General features: G+C 37.3%; 20 non-coding genes across 20 annotated transcripts; all 20 read left to right on the forward strand.

The window, feature by feature from the left end:
* Positions 1-129: 129 nt before the first annotated feature.
* On the forward strand, positions 130-248 carry LOC134315706 (5S ribosomal RNA). Its single transcript, XR_010012769.1, has one exon. It is a non-coding gene; the product is annotated as a 5S ribosomal RNA (ribosomal RNA).
* A 273-nt stretch (positions 249-521) lies between these two features.
* LOC134315765 (5S ribosomal RNA) lies at positions 522-640 on the forward strand. Its single transcript, XR_010012825.1, has one exon. It is a non-coding gene; the product is annotated as a 5S ribosomal RNA (ribosomal RNA).
* A 291-nt stretch (positions 641-931) lies between these two features.
* LOC134315766 (5S ribosomal RNA) lies at positions 932-1,050 on the forward strand. The gene has a single exon (XR_010012826.1). It is a non-coding gene; the product is annotated as a 5S ribosomal RNA (ribosomal RNA).
* A 255-nt stretch (positions 1,051-1,305) lies between these two features.
* Positions 1,306-1,424, forward strand: LOC134315768 (5S ribosomal RNA). The gene has a single exon (XR_010012828.1). It is a non-coding gene; the product is annotated as a 5S ribosomal RNA (ribosomal RNA).
* Positions 1,425-1,631: 207 nt separating this feature from the next.
* On the forward strand, positions 1,632-1,750 carry LOC134315769 (5S ribosomal RNA). Its single transcript, XR_010012829.1, has one exon. It is a non-coding gene; the product is annotated as a 5S ribosomal RNA (ribosomal RNA).
* Positions 1,751-8,005: 6,255 nt separating this feature from the next.
* LOC134315719 (5S ribosomal RNA) lies at positions 8,006-8,124 on the forward strand. Its single transcript, XR_010012781.1, has one exon. It is a non-coding gene; the product is annotated as a 5S ribosomal RNA (ribosomal RNA).
* Positions 8,125-8,435: 311 nt separating this feature from the next.
* Positions 8,436-8,554, forward strand: LOC134315732 (5S ribosomal RNA). Its single transcript, XR_010012793.1, has one exon. It is a non-coding gene; the product is annotated as a 5S ribosomal RNA (ribosomal RNA).
* Positions 8,555-8,857: 303 nt separating this feature from the next.
* On the forward strand, positions 8,858-8,976 carry LOC134315744 (5S ribosomal RNA). Its single transcript, XR_010012805.1, has one exon. It is a non-coding gene; the product is annotated as a 5S ribosomal RNA (ribosomal RNA).
* Positions 8,977-9,275: 299 nt separating this feature from the next.
* LOC134315755 (5S ribosomal RNA) lies at positions 9,276-9,394 on the forward strand. The gene has a single exon (XR_010012816.1). It is a non-coding gene; the product is annotated as a 5S ribosomal RNA (ribosomal RNA).
* A 283-nt stretch (positions 9,395-9,677) lies between these two features.
* Positions 9,678-9,796, forward strand: LOC134315767 (5S ribosomal RNA). The gene has a single exon (XR_010012827.1). It is a non-coding gene; the product is annotated as a 5S ribosomal RNA (ribosomal RNA).
* A 299-nt stretch (positions 9,797-10,095) lies between these two features.
* LOC134315779 (5S ribosomal RNA) lies at positions 10,096-10,214 on the forward strand. Its single transcript, XR_010012838.1, has one exon. It is a non-coding gene; the product is annotated as a 5S ribosomal RNA (ribosomal RNA).
* A 299-nt stretch (positions 10,215-10,513) lies between these two features.
* LOC134315791 (5S ribosomal RNA) lies at positions 10,514-10,632 on the forward strand. Its single transcript, XR_010012849.1, has one exon. It is a non-coding gene; the product is annotated as a 5S ribosomal RNA (ribosomal RNA).
* A 319-nt stretch (positions 10,633-10,951) lies between these two features.
* LOC134315802 (5S ribosomal RNA) lies at positions 10,952-11,070 on the forward strand. Its single transcript, XR_010012860.1, has one exon. It is a non-coding gene; the product is annotated as a 5S ribosomal RNA (ribosomal RNA).
* Positions 11,071-11,385: 315 nt separating this feature from the next.
* On the forward strand, positions 11,386-11,504 carry LOC134315814 (5S ribosomal RNA). Its single transcript, XR_010012871.1, has one exon. It is a non-coding gene; the product is annotated as a 5S ribosomal RNA (ribosomal RNA).
* A 283-nt stretch (positions 11,505-11,787) lies between these two features.
* LOC134315825 (5S ribosomal RNA) lies at positions 11,788-11,906 on the forward strand. Its single transcript, XR_010012882.1, has one exon. It is a non-coding gene; the product is annotated as a 5S ribosomal RNA (ribosomal RNA).
* Positions 11,907-12,209: 303 nt separating this feature from the next.
* LOC134315837 (5S ribosomal RNA) lies at positions 12,210-12,328 on the forward strand. The gene has a single exon (XR_010012894.1). It is a non-coding gene; the product is annotated as a 5S ribosomal RNA (ribosomal RNA).
* A 315-nt stretch (positions 12,329-12,643) lies between these two features.
* LOC134315848 (5S ribosomal RNA) lies at positions 12,644-12,762 on the forward strand. The gene has a single exon (XR_010012905.1). It is a non-coding gene; the product is annotated as a 5S ribosomal RNA (ribosomal RNA).
* Positions 12,763-13,077: 315 nt separating this feature from the next.
* Positions 13,078-13,196, forward strand: LOC134315859 (5S ribosomal RNA). The gene has a single exon (XR_010012916.1). It is a non-coding gene; the product is annotated as a 5S ribosomal RNA (ribosomal RNA).
* Positions 13,197-13,503: 307 nt separating this feature from the next.
* Positions 13,504-13,622, forward strand: LOC134315871 (5S ribosomal RNA). Its single transcript, XR_010012927.1, has one exon. It is a non-coding gene; the product is annotated as a 5S ribosomal RNA (ribosomal RNA).
* A 299-nt stretch (positions 13,623-13,921) lies between these two features.
* LOC134315882 (5S ribosomal RNA) lies at positions 13,922-14,040 on the forward strand. Its single transcript, XR_010012938.1, has one exon. It is a non-coding gene; the product is annotated as a 5S ribosomal RNA (ribosomal RNA).
* Positions 14,041-14,256: the final 216 nt, after the last annotated feature.

The raw sequence follows: 14,256 nt of genomic DNA on the forward strand, positions 1-14,256 counted from the left end.
TCGATCTATCGATCTATCGATCTATCTATCTATGAAAGGCCTTCCAATGTAATTCCAGCACAGATAGCTGGCTAGCACTCAGATAGCTGGCTGACTAGCTATAACAGGCCTTTAAATCCAGCTTCTTTCGCTTACGGCCAAACCACCTTGGGAACGCCTGATCTCGTCCGATCTCAGAAGCCAAGCAGGGTTGGGCTCAGTCAGTACCTAGATGGGAGACCGCCTGGGAATACTGAGTGCTGTAAGCTTTTTATTTTTTGGTTTCAGCCCCATTCATGGTGTCATTTAGCTGTTAGCTAGCATAATAAAGGATCTATCTATCTATCTATCTATCTATCTATCTATCTATCTATCTATCTATCTATCTATCTATCTATCTATCTATCTATCTATCTATCTATCGATCTATCGATCTATCTATCTATGAAAGGCCTTCCAATGTAATTCCAGCACAGATAGCTGGCTAGCACTCAGATAGCTGGCTGACTAGCTATAACAGGCCTTTAAATCCAGCTTCTTTCGCTTACGGCCAAACCACCTTGGGAACGCCTGATCTCGTCTGATCTCAGAAGCCAAGCAGGGTTGGGCTCAGTCAGTACCTAGATGGGAGACCGCCTGGGAATACTGAGTGCTGTAAGCTTTTTATTTTTGGGTTTCAGCCCCATTCATGAAGTGTCATTTAGCTGTTAGCTAGCATAATAAAGGATCTATCTATCTATCTATCTATCTATCTATCTATCTATCTATCTATCTATCTATCTATCTATCTATCTATCTATCTATCTATCTATCTATCTATCTATCTATCTATCTATCTATCGATCTATCTATCTATGAAAGGCCTTCCAATGTAATTCCAGCACAGATAGCTGGCTAGCACTCAGATAGCTGGCTGACTAGCTATAACAGGCCTTTAAATCCAGCTTCTTTCGCTTACGGCCAAACCACCTTGGGAACGCCTGATCTCGTCTGATCTCAGAAGCCAAGCAGGGTTGGGCTCAGTCAGTACCTAGATGGGAGACCGCCTGGGAATACTGAGTGCTGTAAGCTTTTTATTTTTGGGTTTCAGCCCCATTCATGAAGTGTCATTTAGCTGTTAGCTAGCATAATAAAGGATCTATCTATCTATCTATCTATCTATCTATCTATCTATCTATCTATCTATCTATCGATCTATCGATCTATCGATCTATCGATCTATCTATCTATGAAAGGCCTTCCAATGTAATTCCAGCACAGATAGCTGGCTAGCACTCAGATAGCTGGCTGACTAGCTATAACAGGCCTTTAAATCCAGCTTCTTTCGCTTACGGCCAAACCACCTTGGGAACGCCTGATCTCGTCTGATCTCAGAAGCCAAGCAGGGTTGGGCTCAGTCAGTACCTAGATGGGAGACCGCCTGGGAATACTGAGTGCTGTAAGCTTTTTATTTTTGGGTTTCAGCCCCATTCATGAAGTGTCATTTAGCAGTTAGCTAGCATAATAAAGGATCTATCGATCTATCGATCTATCGATCTATCGATCTATCTATCTATGAAAGGCCTTCCAATGTAATTCCAGCACAGATAGCTGGCTAGCACTCAGATAGCTGGCTGACTAGCTATAACAGGCCTTTAAATCCAGCTTCTTTCGCTTACGGCCAAACCACCTTGGGAACGCCTGATCTCGTCTGATCTCAGAAGCCAAGCAGGGTTGGGCTCAGTCAGTACCTAGATGGGAGACCGCCTGGGAATACTGAGTGCTGTAAGCTTTTTATTTTTGGGTTTCAGCCCCATTCATGAAGTGTCATTTAGCTGTTAGCTAGCATAATAAAGGATCTATCTATCTATCTATCTATCTATCTATCTATCTATCTATCTATCTATCTATCTATCTATCTATCTATCTATCTATCGATCTATCGATCTATCGATCTATCTATCTATGAAAGGCCTTCCAATGTAATTCCAGCACAGATAGCTGGCTAGCACTCAGATAGCTGGCTGACTAGCTATAACAGGCCTTTAAATCCAGCTTCTTTCGCTTACGGCCAAACCACCTTGAGAACGCCTGATAGCGCCTCCTAGTGGTGACAGGAAGCAACCTTTGACCTGTGCAGTTTGGGAGGGAAAGGCCAGTTTGTTTGACAGTTTTTTGTTAATATTTTTAGTCAGAATTACAATTAAGTGGACTTTAAGTTAAAACTTTGTTTTGATTGTAGCTCCCCAGCAGTTTTGCTGCTCGGGGAGCAGCTTGTTTTTGCATAATTTTTGGATAAAATGGAGGATACACCAGACACAGACACAGGAATGGAACAACGAAAAAGAAAAATGGATTCGAACGAGAGATTAACAACCGGAACTGATAATATGGATAACAACAGTGGAAAGGAAAGAAGCAGTGGACAACAAAAGAAATCAGAAGTCTATGTCAAAGAACAAACAGTGATCCTGGAAACAGCATGTCTCGAAAATATCAGCTTAACGGAAATAATGAAAGAAGTCATAAATACAGTAGGACATGGAAAATTGCTGGCATTTAGGCCAAGACAAACAAATGAGTATGAGCTCACACTGGTGGATAAAAAAACAACAGAAGAAACTTTAGAAGGAATACTAATCAAAGGAAAGTTATGTGAGGTGAGACAGTTGGAAACAACGGACATTGTTGTCTCATTCTTGCATTTACCAGCATATATAACAAATGAAGAAATTATGAATAAACTAAGGCTATGGCAAGTTATGCCTCTACAACCAATAAGGAGACGTTACCACCCTGGAACGGATATAGCGGACGGGACTAGAATTGTTAAAGTCCGTTTTCCGAAAGAGGTCGCATCACTGCCATATAGTACACGATTTTCTACTGCGGAGGGTCCAAAGTACTTTCGGGTGATCCACAGCCGGCAGGTGAAGACTTGCAGGATGTGCATGAGCCCGGAGCATGTATTGAGGGCCTGTCCGCAGTTCGTGTGTAGACAGTGTATGCAACAAGGACATTATGCACATGAGTGTGTGGCTGAGAGATGTCTGGACTGTGGAAACATAACAACAAAATGCAGGTGCCAAAAGGAAACAGAGACGGACGAAACGGAACGACAAAAAGAAGACGAACCAGGAGCAAAAACACAGAATGATGAGGAGAACATAGAGGAGAGTACAGAACAACACCAAAAAGCAAACGCAGGAGTTATGGAGGAGGAACAAAGTCTGGAGAAAAGGAAGGAACAAGGGAAGGAGCAAATGGATAATGAACTGAACTCTGAAAATAACAACAACAGTACAGAAATGGAGGAAATGACTGAGGACAATGCAGAAGCTGAACAACCCGAAAAGCAACAACAAGAAGAAGACGAAATGGAGCTGGAAGAGGAAGAAGGCGGAAAAGACAGTAAACTGGAGGTACTGAGAAATAAAATAGAATATATAAGAAAAAGAAAAATGAATATAAAACCCAATATAACTAAAGCTTTAGAAAGACAAAAGGAAAGAAGGGGAGATAAAGGGTTTACAAGAATAGGAAGATTTGAACTTTTAGAAGAAGAAGAATTGGAATAAATAATTAAGCTAAATGAAAAAGTTGGTACTTTCCTTTCATCTTGTTCCACTTGTAATGCTAGCAGCAACAGTAGTTAGTTTAAATGTAAGAGGTTTAAATAAAAATGACAAATTTCAAATGATAATAGCTAATAACAGTAGTGCGGAAATAATGTGTTTGCAAGAGACATGTTGGAATGAAGAATGTGTTCAAAGATATAAAACACAGTGGGATGGAAATATTTATTTTAACAATGGACATAAGAAACAAAGAGGGGTGGCAATTCTAATACAAAGAAATGCATGTGAAAAAGAAAAGGTTATTTTTAATGATGGGGAAGGAAAAAGCATAGCTGTGCAGGTGGAAAAAGATGGAAGGAAAATAATACTATATAATATACATGCTCCAAATGAAGAAAGAGAAAAAGCGGAATTTTTTAAAAGAATTATGATTAATTTGTCTACGTGGGAAAATGTGTTTTTATTAGGTGATTTCAACACAGTGTTAAGCAAGCTAGATATTAATAATGAAATGGTATTTAGAACAGATAAAGGAAGGGAACAATTAAAAAATCTAATGGAAAAGTATGACTTAATAGATGTTTGGAGATTTAAAAATAATCAGATAAGGGAGTACTCAAGAGAACAAAATGTGCAAGAGACAATAAAGCAAAGCAGAATAGACTTGCTTTTATGTACAAAAGAGATGGCAGAGAAAATAAGTGGGATTTATTATAAAAAAACAACCTTAAGTGATCACAATTATTTAATTTGGGTAATGGACTTTACAGAGGTTAAAAGAGGCCCAGGAGTATGGATGCTAAATGAAGAAATTCTAAAAGATAAATTATACAACATACAAGTGAAGGACATGATCATGTGGAATAAAAGGGACAAATTGTATAATATTGATAAAAGAATATGGTGGGACAATTTAAAATTCGATATTAAAAAACTGACAATTAAACATTGTAAATTAATGCAGAAGATAAAAAAGCTAAAAGAAACAGGAGTGCAAAGAGAACTGGAAAAAGAACTTAGGAACCTTGAGCGAAACAGAAATGAAGGAAGCATGGAAAGGCTATTAGCATTACAGGATAAAATGAAAACTGTTGAAGAAGAAAAATGCAGAGGGTTAATACTTAGGAGTAAAGTCAGATATGCAGTGGAGGGTGAAAGAAGCACTAAATTCTTTTTTGAATTAGAGAAAAGTAAACAAGCTACATCCATAATAAAGGAAGTATTAAACTCTAAAGGAGAAAAAAAAAAAGGAACAAAGGAAGTACTAAAAGTTATTAAAGAATTTTATGAGGACCTGTTTAGAAGAAGGGGTGTAGATAAAACAGCAGAAGAGAAACTACTAGAACAAATTAAAACAAAAGTCTCGGAGGAAGACCAGGAAGAGTGTGATAGTGAAATAACAGAGGAAGAAATATTAACTGCAATTGAACAATTAAAGCCAAAAAAAAGTCCTGGGTTGGATGGATTAACAAATGAATTTTATAAAAATTTTAAAATCATTCTAGTTCCAATTCTAAAAGAAATATATGATGGAATTTTTAACAAAGCCGAATTGAGTGAGAGCATGAAAATAGGAATGATTAAATTAATATTTAAGAAAAAAGGAAGTGTTAATGAACTACAAAATTATAGACCAATAACAATGCTAAATACAGACGTCAAAATACTAGCAAAGATAATTGCAAACAGATTAAAAAAAGTTATACCAATGATTGTTAAAACAACTCAGGCATATGGGGTGGAAGGAAGAGACATTGCGGATACGGTAGGTAGCTTAAGGGACATAATAATATATATGAAAGAAAAAAACTTAAAAGGATACTTGATAAATATAGACATTGAAAAGGCTTTCGATAGGGTGGAACACCAATTTTTATTTAATGTTATAAAGAAGTTTGGTTTTGGGGAAAATTTTTTAAAATGGATAAAAAATTTTTATTATGGAATTGTAACATGTGTTAAGTGTAATGGGTTTATAACGGATTGCTTCAATGTCACAAGGTCAATAAGACAAGGATGCCCACTCTCGGCCCTCCTATATACAATGGTTGCTGAACCATTAGGGTTAATGATAAAAGAGAATAAAGAAATTAAAGGAATTACAATTGAAGGAAATAAAAACCATGAACCTATATATCAATATGCTGATGATACCACAATGGTGCTTCAAGATCTTTTAAGCGTGAAAAAGGCAGTTGAAATATTGGAAATATACTGTCAAGGAACAGGAGCAAAAGTTAATATAGGGAAAACCAAATATATGAGAATAGGACAAATAGATGCAATACCAGAAAATATACCGTTTAAAGAAGAAGAAGAAAGTATGAAGATGCTAGGTCTGTTCATAGGAAAAGATATTAAAAAAACAAATGAATTAACGTGGGAGAGTGCCATTAAAGGAGTGGAACAAAGATTAGGATTTTGGAGGATGAGAAACCTGACATTGAAAGGAAAAGTGTTAGTTATAAATGCACTAATGCTGTCCAAAATTTGGTATTTATTGAGAGTTTGCTCGATACCTACATCAGCTGTTAAAAAACTAAAAGAAATTGTGATCAACTTTATTTGGGGAAAAGGAAGACATAAAATAGCTTACAATACACTAATTGGAGCAGTGGAAGAAGGAGGGCTGGGACTGCAGGATGTCGTAATTAAAATGAAAAGTTTTAGAGTTAAAATAGTTAAAAAGTTTTTAGATGAAAAAACAAACAACACCTGGAAACAGATAATGCAATATTTTTTAACCAAGTGTGGAGATAGTAATCTAGGATGCAATATTTTATGGATGAAAACAAAAAACTACATGAGGGATTCAATTCCATGTTTTTATAGAGAAGTACTAGAATCTTGGGGAGAGTTTCTGAATCAAATAGAGATTGTACCAAAAGGCAGAAAACAATTGTTAGAGTTTCCACTCTTTTTAAATAATAATGTCTTACATAATAATGAGACGATTTTTTACAAAAAATGGTGGGAAGGGGGGATTAAGCAAATAAAAGACATTTTATATGAGGTTAAAGAAGGATTTCTACCAGTACAAGCAATTATAGATGCAATAGAGTCTATAGGAGAGGAATATAAGAAAGAGACAATAATGAAGCAATACGAGAACCTCAAAAAAGCCGTATCAAAAGAATGGATACAATCAATAAACAGAAACGAGGTAAATGGAAAAATGATCCCTGAAATATATAGGAATGTGAACAACAGTATGAACAAATTTGAGATGGAAACAACAAAAACAATTTATGTAACATTTAGAGACAGGACTTTTATTAAACCAGCAGCAAACCGATATTGGAAAGAAAAATATGAAAAGATTGAAGAAAAACATTATTGGAAGAATATAAGACAGAAATACATTGAGCCAAGGGTAGAAAATTTTAATTTCTTATTGAGGCATAACACGGTTTTAACAGAAATGAGACTATGTAAAATGGGAATAGAACAGAATGCATTGTGCAAAGTGTGCATGCAGGAAGACGAGGGATTAAGACATTTATTCTTTTATTGTAAAGAGCTGAAAGACTTTATGGAAAAATTTAAAAGAATGATGAGAGTAATTCTTATGGATGACTATGATGAGAAAATGACACAGAGTGAGTGGGAATCTTTACTAATGTTTGGTGTAAAAGCAAAAAGGTCAAACAAATATATGACGAATATATGTGTGACAGTAGCAAAATATGTTATATGGATACGAAGAAATACTGCAAGATATGAAAAAAGAAAACTCGATGTATGGAAAATGTTTCAATATAAAATGGAACAAGTGGTAGAAGCAATATATGTGTATTGTGAAATGAATGATAAAATGGAAGATTTTAATAAAACGGTATTAGAAAAAAATCCTTTTGTAATAAAAACATTAGAGAAAATAGAGTGGAAGTGGGAGGAAGTGTAAGGATGATTAAAGAATAATGAAGTGTAAATGCAGTGTAAATGTAGATCTTTAGTGTAATTTTAATGCATTCAGTATTGTATGTATGTACAGATGTATATGAAGTATTTGTATGTATGTGTTTGTAAAAAATATGTTTTTAATTAAATTAAAAAAAAAAAAAAAAAAAAAAAAAAAAAAGAACGCCTGATCTCGTCTGATCTCAGAAGCCAAGCAGGGTTGGGCTCAGTCAGTACCTAGATGGGAGACCGCCTGGGAATACTGAGTGCTGTAAGCTTTTTATTTTTGGGTTTCAGCCCCATTCATGAAGTGTCATTTAGCTGTTAGCTAGCATAATAAAGGATCTATCTATCTATCTATCTATCTATCTATCTATCTATCTATCTATCTATCTATCTATCTATCTATCTATCTATCTATCTATCTATCTATCTATCTATCTATCTATCTATCTATCTATCTATCTATCTATAAAAGGCCTTCCAATGTAATTCCAGCCCAGATAGCTGGCTAGCACTCAGATAGCTGGCTGACTAGCTATAACAGGCCTTTAAATCCAGCTTCTTTCGCTTACGGCCAAACCACCTTGGGAACGCCTGATCTCGTCCGATCTCAGAAGCCAAGCAGGGTTGGGCTCAGTCAGTACCTAGATGGGAGACCGCCTGGGAATACTGAGTGCTGTAAGCTTTTTATTTTTTGGTTTCAGCCCCATTCATGAAGTGTCATTTAGCTGTTAGCTAGCATAATAAAGTATCTATCTATCTATCTATCTATCTATCTATCTATCTATCTATCTATCTATCTATCTATCTATCTATCTATCTATCTATCTATCTATCTATCTATCTATCTATCTATCTATCTATCTATCTATCTATCTATCTATCTATCTATCTATCTATAAAAGGCCTTCCAATGTAAATCCAGCCCAGATAGCTGGCTAGCACTCAGATAGCTGGCTGACTAGCTATAACAGGCCTTTAAATCCAGCTTCTTTCGCTTACGGCCAAACCACCTTGGGAACGCCTGATCTCGTCCGATCTCAGAAGCCAAGCAGGGTTGGGCTCAGTCAGTACCTAGATGGGAGACCGCCTGGGAATACTGAGTGCTGTAAGCTTTTTATTTTTTGGTTTCAGCCCCATTCATGAAGTGTCATTTAGCTGTTAGCTAGCATAATAAAGTATCTATCTATCTATCTATCTATCTATCTATCTATCTATCTATCTATCTATCTATCTATCTATCTATCTATCTATCTATCTATCTATCTATCTATCTATCTATCTATCTATCTATCTATCTATCTATCTATCTATCTATCTATAAAAGGCCTTCCAATGTAAATCCAGCCCAGATAGCTGGCTAGCACTCAGATAGCTGGCTGACTAGCTATAACAGGCCTTTAAATCCAGCTTCTTTCGCTTACGGCCAAACCACCTTGGGAACGCCTGATCTCGTCCGATCTCAGAAGCCAAGCAGGGTTGGGCTCAGTCAGTACCTAGATGGGAGACCGCCTGGGAATACTGAGTGCTGTAAGCTTTTTATTTTTTGGTTTCAGCCCCATTCATGAAGTGTCATTTAGCTGTTAGCTAGCATAATAAAGTATCTATCTATCTATCTATCTATCTATCTATCTATCTATCTATCTATCTATCTATCTATCTATCTATCTATCTATCTATCTATCTATCTATCTATCTATCTATCTATCTATCTATCTATCTATCTATCTATCTATCTATAAAAGGCCTTCCAATGTAAATCCAGCCCAGATAGCTGGCTAGCACTCAGATAGCTGGCTGACTAGCTATAACAGGCCTTTAAATCCAGCTTCTTTCGCTTACGGCCAAACCACCTTGGGAACGCCTGATCTCGTCCGATCTCAGAAGCCAAGCAGGGTTGGGCTCAGTCAGTACCTAGATGGGAGACCGCCTGGGAATACTGAGTGCTGTAAGCTTTTTATTTTTTGGTTTCAGCCCCATTCATGAAGTGTCATTTAGCTGTTAGCTAGCATAATAAAGTATCTATCTATCTATCTATCTATCTATCTATCTATCTATCTATCTATCTATCTATCTATCTATCTATCTATCTATCTATCTATCTATCTATCTATCTATCTATCTATCTATCTATCTATCTATAAAAGGCCTTCCAATGTAAATCCAGCCCAGATAGCTGGCTAGCACTCAGATAGCTGGCTGACTAGCTATAACAGGCCTTTAAATCCAGCTTCTTTCGCTTACGGCCAAACCACCTTGGGAACGCCTGATCTCGTCCGATCTCAGAAGCCAAGCAGGGTTGGGCTCAGTCAGTACCTAGATGGGAGACCGCCTGGGAATACTGAGTGCTGTAAGCTTTTTATTTTTTGGTTTCAGCCCCATTCATGAAGTGTCATTTAGCTGTTAGCTAGCATAATAAAGTATCTATCTATCTATCTATCTATCTATCTATCTATCTATCTATCTATCTATCTATCTATCTATCTATCTATCTATCTATCTATCTATCTATCTATCTATCTATCTATCTATCTATCTATCTATCTATCTATCTATCTATAAAAGGCCTTCCAATGTAAATCCAGCCCAGATAGCTGGCTAGCACTCAGATAGCTGGCTGACTAGCTATAACAGGCCTTTAAATCCAGCTTCTTTCGCTTACGGCCAAACCACCTTGGGAACGCCTGATCTCGTCCGATCTCAGAAGCCAAGCAGGGTTGGGCTCAGTCAGTACCTAGATGGGAGACCGCCTGGGAATACTGAGTGCTGTAAGCTTTTTATTTTTTGGTTTCAGCCCCATTCATGAAGTGTCATTTAGCTGTTAGCTAGCATAATAAAGTATCTATCTATCTATCTATCTATCTATCTATCTATCTATCTATCTATCTATCTATCTATCTATCTATCTATCTATCTATCTATCTATCTATCTATCTATCTATCTATCTATCTATCTATCTATCTATCTATCTATCTATAAAAGGCCTTCCAATGTAAATCCAGCCCAGATAGCTGGCTAGCACTCAGATAGCTGGCTGACTAGCTATAACAGGCCTTTAAATCCAGCTTCTTTCGCTTACGGCCAAACCACCTTGGGAACGCCTGATCTCGTCCGATCTCAGAAGCCAAGCAGGGTTGGGCTCAGTCAGTACCTAGATGGGAGACCGCCTGGGAATACTGAGTGCTGTAAGCTTTTTATTTTTTGGTTTCAGCCCCATTCATGAAGTGTCATTTAGCTGTTAGCTAGCATAATAAAGTATCTATCTATCTATCTATCTATCTATCTATCTATCTATCTATCTATCTATCTATCTATCTATCTATCTATCTATCTATCTATCTATCTATCTATCTATCTATCTATCTATCTATCTATCTATCTATCTATCTATCTATCTATCTATCTATCTATCTATAAAAGGCCTTCCAATGTAAATCCAGCCCAGATAGCTGGCTAGCACTCAGATAGCTGGCTGACTAGCTATAACAGGCCTTTAAATCCAGCTTCTTTCGCTTACGGCCAAACCACCTTGGGAACGCCTGATCTCGTCCGATCTCAGAAGCCAAGCAGGGTTGGGCTCAGTCAGTACCTAGATGGGAGACCGCCTGGGAATACTGAGTGCTGTAAGCTTTTTATTTTTTGGTTTCAGCCCCATTCATGAAGTGTCATTTAGCTGTTAGCTAGCATAATAAAGTATCTATCTATCTATCTATCTATCTATCTATCTATCTATCTATCTATCTATCTATCTATCTATCTATCTATCTATCTATCTATCTATCTATCTATCTATCTATCTATCTATCTATCTATCTATCTATCTATCTATCTATCTATCTATCTATCTATAAAAGGCCTTCCAATGTAAATCCAGCCCAGATAGCTGGCTAGCACTCAGATAGCTGGCTGACTAGCTATAACAGGCCTTTAAATCCAGCTTCTTTCGCTTACGGCCAAACCACCTTGGGAACGCCTGATCTCGTCCGATCTCAGAAGCCAAGCAGGGTTGGGCTCAGTCAGTACCTAGATGGGAGACCGCCTGGGAATACTGAGTGCTGTAAGCTTTTTATTTTTTGGTTTCAGCCCCATTCATGAAGTGTCATTTAGCTGTTAGCTAGCATAATAAAGTATCTATCTATCTATCTATCTATCTATCTATCTATCTATCTATCTATCTATCTATCTATCTATCTATCTATCTATCTATCTATCTATCTATCTATCTATCTATCTATCTATCTATCTATCTATAAAAGGCCTTCCAATGTAAATCCAGCCCAGATAGCTGGCTAGCACTCAGATAGCTGGCTGACTAGCTATAACAGGCCTTTAAATCCAGCTTCTTTCGCTTACGGCCAAACCACCTTGGGAACGCCTGATCTCGTCCGATCTCAGAAGCCAAGCAGGGTTGGGCTCAGTCAGTACCTAGATGGGAGACCGCCTGGGAATACTGAGTGCTGTAAGCTTTTTATTTTTTGGTTTCAGCCCCATTCATGAAGTGTCATTTAGCTGTTAGCTAGCATAATAAAGTATCTATCTATCTATCTATCTATCTATCTATCTATCTATCTATCTATCTATCTATCTATCTATCTATCTATCTATCTATCTATCTATCTATCTATCTATCTATCTATCTATCTATCTATCTATCTATCTATCTATCTATCTATAAAAGGCCTTCCAATGTAAATCCAGCCCAGATAGCTGGCTAGCACTCAGATAGCTGGCTGACTAGCTATAACAGGCCTTTAAATCCAGCTTCTTTCGCTTACGGCCAAACCACCTTGGGAACGCCTGATCTCGTCCGATCTCAGAAGCCAAGCAGGGTTGGGCTCAGTCAGTACCTAGATGGGAGACCGCCTGGGAATACTGAGTGCTGTAAGCTTTTTATTTTTTGGTTTCAGCCCCATTCATGAAGTGTCATTTAGCTGTTAGCTAGCATAATAAAGTATCTATCTATCTATCTATCTATCTATCTATCTATCTATCTATCTATCTATCTATCTATCTATCTATCTATCTATCTATCTATCTATCTATCTATCTATCTATCTATCTATCTATCTATCTATCTATCTATCTATCTATCTATCTATCTATCTATAAAAGGCCTTCCAATGTAAATCCAGCCCAGATAGCTGGCTAGCACTCAGATAGCTGGCTGACTAGCTATAACAGGCCTTTAAATCCAGCTTCTTTCGCTTACGGCCAAACCACCTTGGGAACGCCTGATCTCGTCCGATCTCAGAAGCCAAGCAGGGTTGGGCTCAGTCAGTACCTAGATGGGAGACCGCCTGGGAATACTGAGTGCTGTAAGCTTTTTATTTTTTGGTTTCAGCCCCATTCATGAAGTGTCATTTAGCTGTTAGCTAGCATAATAAAGTATCTATCTATCTATCTATCTATCTATCTATCTATCTATCTATCTATCTATCTATCTATCTATCTATCTATCTATCTATCTATCTATCTATCTATCTATCTATCTATCTATCTATCTATCTATCTATCTATCTATCTATCTATCTATCTATCTATAAAAGGCCTTCCAATGTAAATCCAGCCCAGATAGCTGGCTAGCACTCAGATAGCTGGCTGACTAGCTATAACAGGCCTTTAAATCCAGCTTCTTTCGCTTACGGCCAAACCACCTTGGGAACGCCTGATCTCGTCCGATCTCAGAAGCCAAGCAGGGTTGGGCTCAGTCAGTACCTAGATGGGAGACCGCCTGGGAATACTGAGTGCTGTAAGCTTTTTATTTTTTGGTTTCAGCCCCATTCATGAAGTGTCATTTAGCTGTTAGCTAGCATAATAAAGTATCTATCTATCTATCTATCTATCTATCTATCTATCTATCTATCTATCTATCTATCTATCTATCTATCTATCTATCTATCTATCTATCTATCTATCTATCTATCTATCTATCTATCTATCTATCTATCTATCTATCTATCTATCTATAAAAGGCCTTCCAATGTAAATCCAGCCCAGATAGCTGGCTAGCACTCAGATAGCTGGCTGACTAGCTATAACAGGCCTTTAAATCCAGCTTCTTTCGCTTACGGCCAAACCACCTTGGGAACGCCTGATCTCGTCCGATCTCAGAAGCCAAGCAGGGTTGGGCTCAGTCAGTACCTAGATGGGAGACCGCCTGGGAATACTGAGTGCTGTAAGCTTTTTATTTTTTGGTTTCAGCCCCATTCATGAAGTGTCATTTAGCTGTTAGCTAGCATAATAAAGTATCTATCTATCTATCTATCTATCTATCTATCTATCTATCTATCTATCTATCTATCTATCTATCTATCTATCTATCTATCTATCTATCTATCTATCTATCTATCTATCTATCTATCTATCTATCTATCTATCTATCTATAAAAGGCCTTCCAATGTAAATCCAGCCCAGATAGCTGGCTAGCACTCAGATAGCTGGCTGACTAGCTATAACAGGCCTTTAAATCCAGCTTCTTTCGCTTACGGCCAAACCACCTTGGGAACGCCTGATCTCGTCCGATCTCAGAAGCCAAGCAGGGTTGGGCTCAGTCAGTACCTAGATGGGAGACCGCCTGGGAATACTGAGTGCTGTAAGCTTTTTATTTTTTGGTTTCAGCCCCATTCATGAAGTGTCATTTAGCTGTTAGCTAGCATAATAAAGTATCTATCTATCTATCTATCTATCTATCTATCTATCTATCTATCTATCTATCTATCTATCTATCTATCTATCTATCTATCTATCTATCTATCTATCTATCTATCTATCTATCTATCTATCTATCTATCTATCTATCTATCTATCTATCTATC

The sequence above is a fragment of the Trichomycterus rosablanca genome, chromosome 5 (assembly GCF_030014385.1).
Source record: "Trichomycterus rosablanca isolate fTriRos1 chromosome 5, fTriRos1.hap1, whole genome shotgun sequence".
Taxonomy (NCBI): domain Eukaryota; kingdom Metazoa; phylum Chordata; class Actinopteri; order Siluriformes; family Trichomycteridae; genus Trichomycterus; species Trichomycterus rosablanca.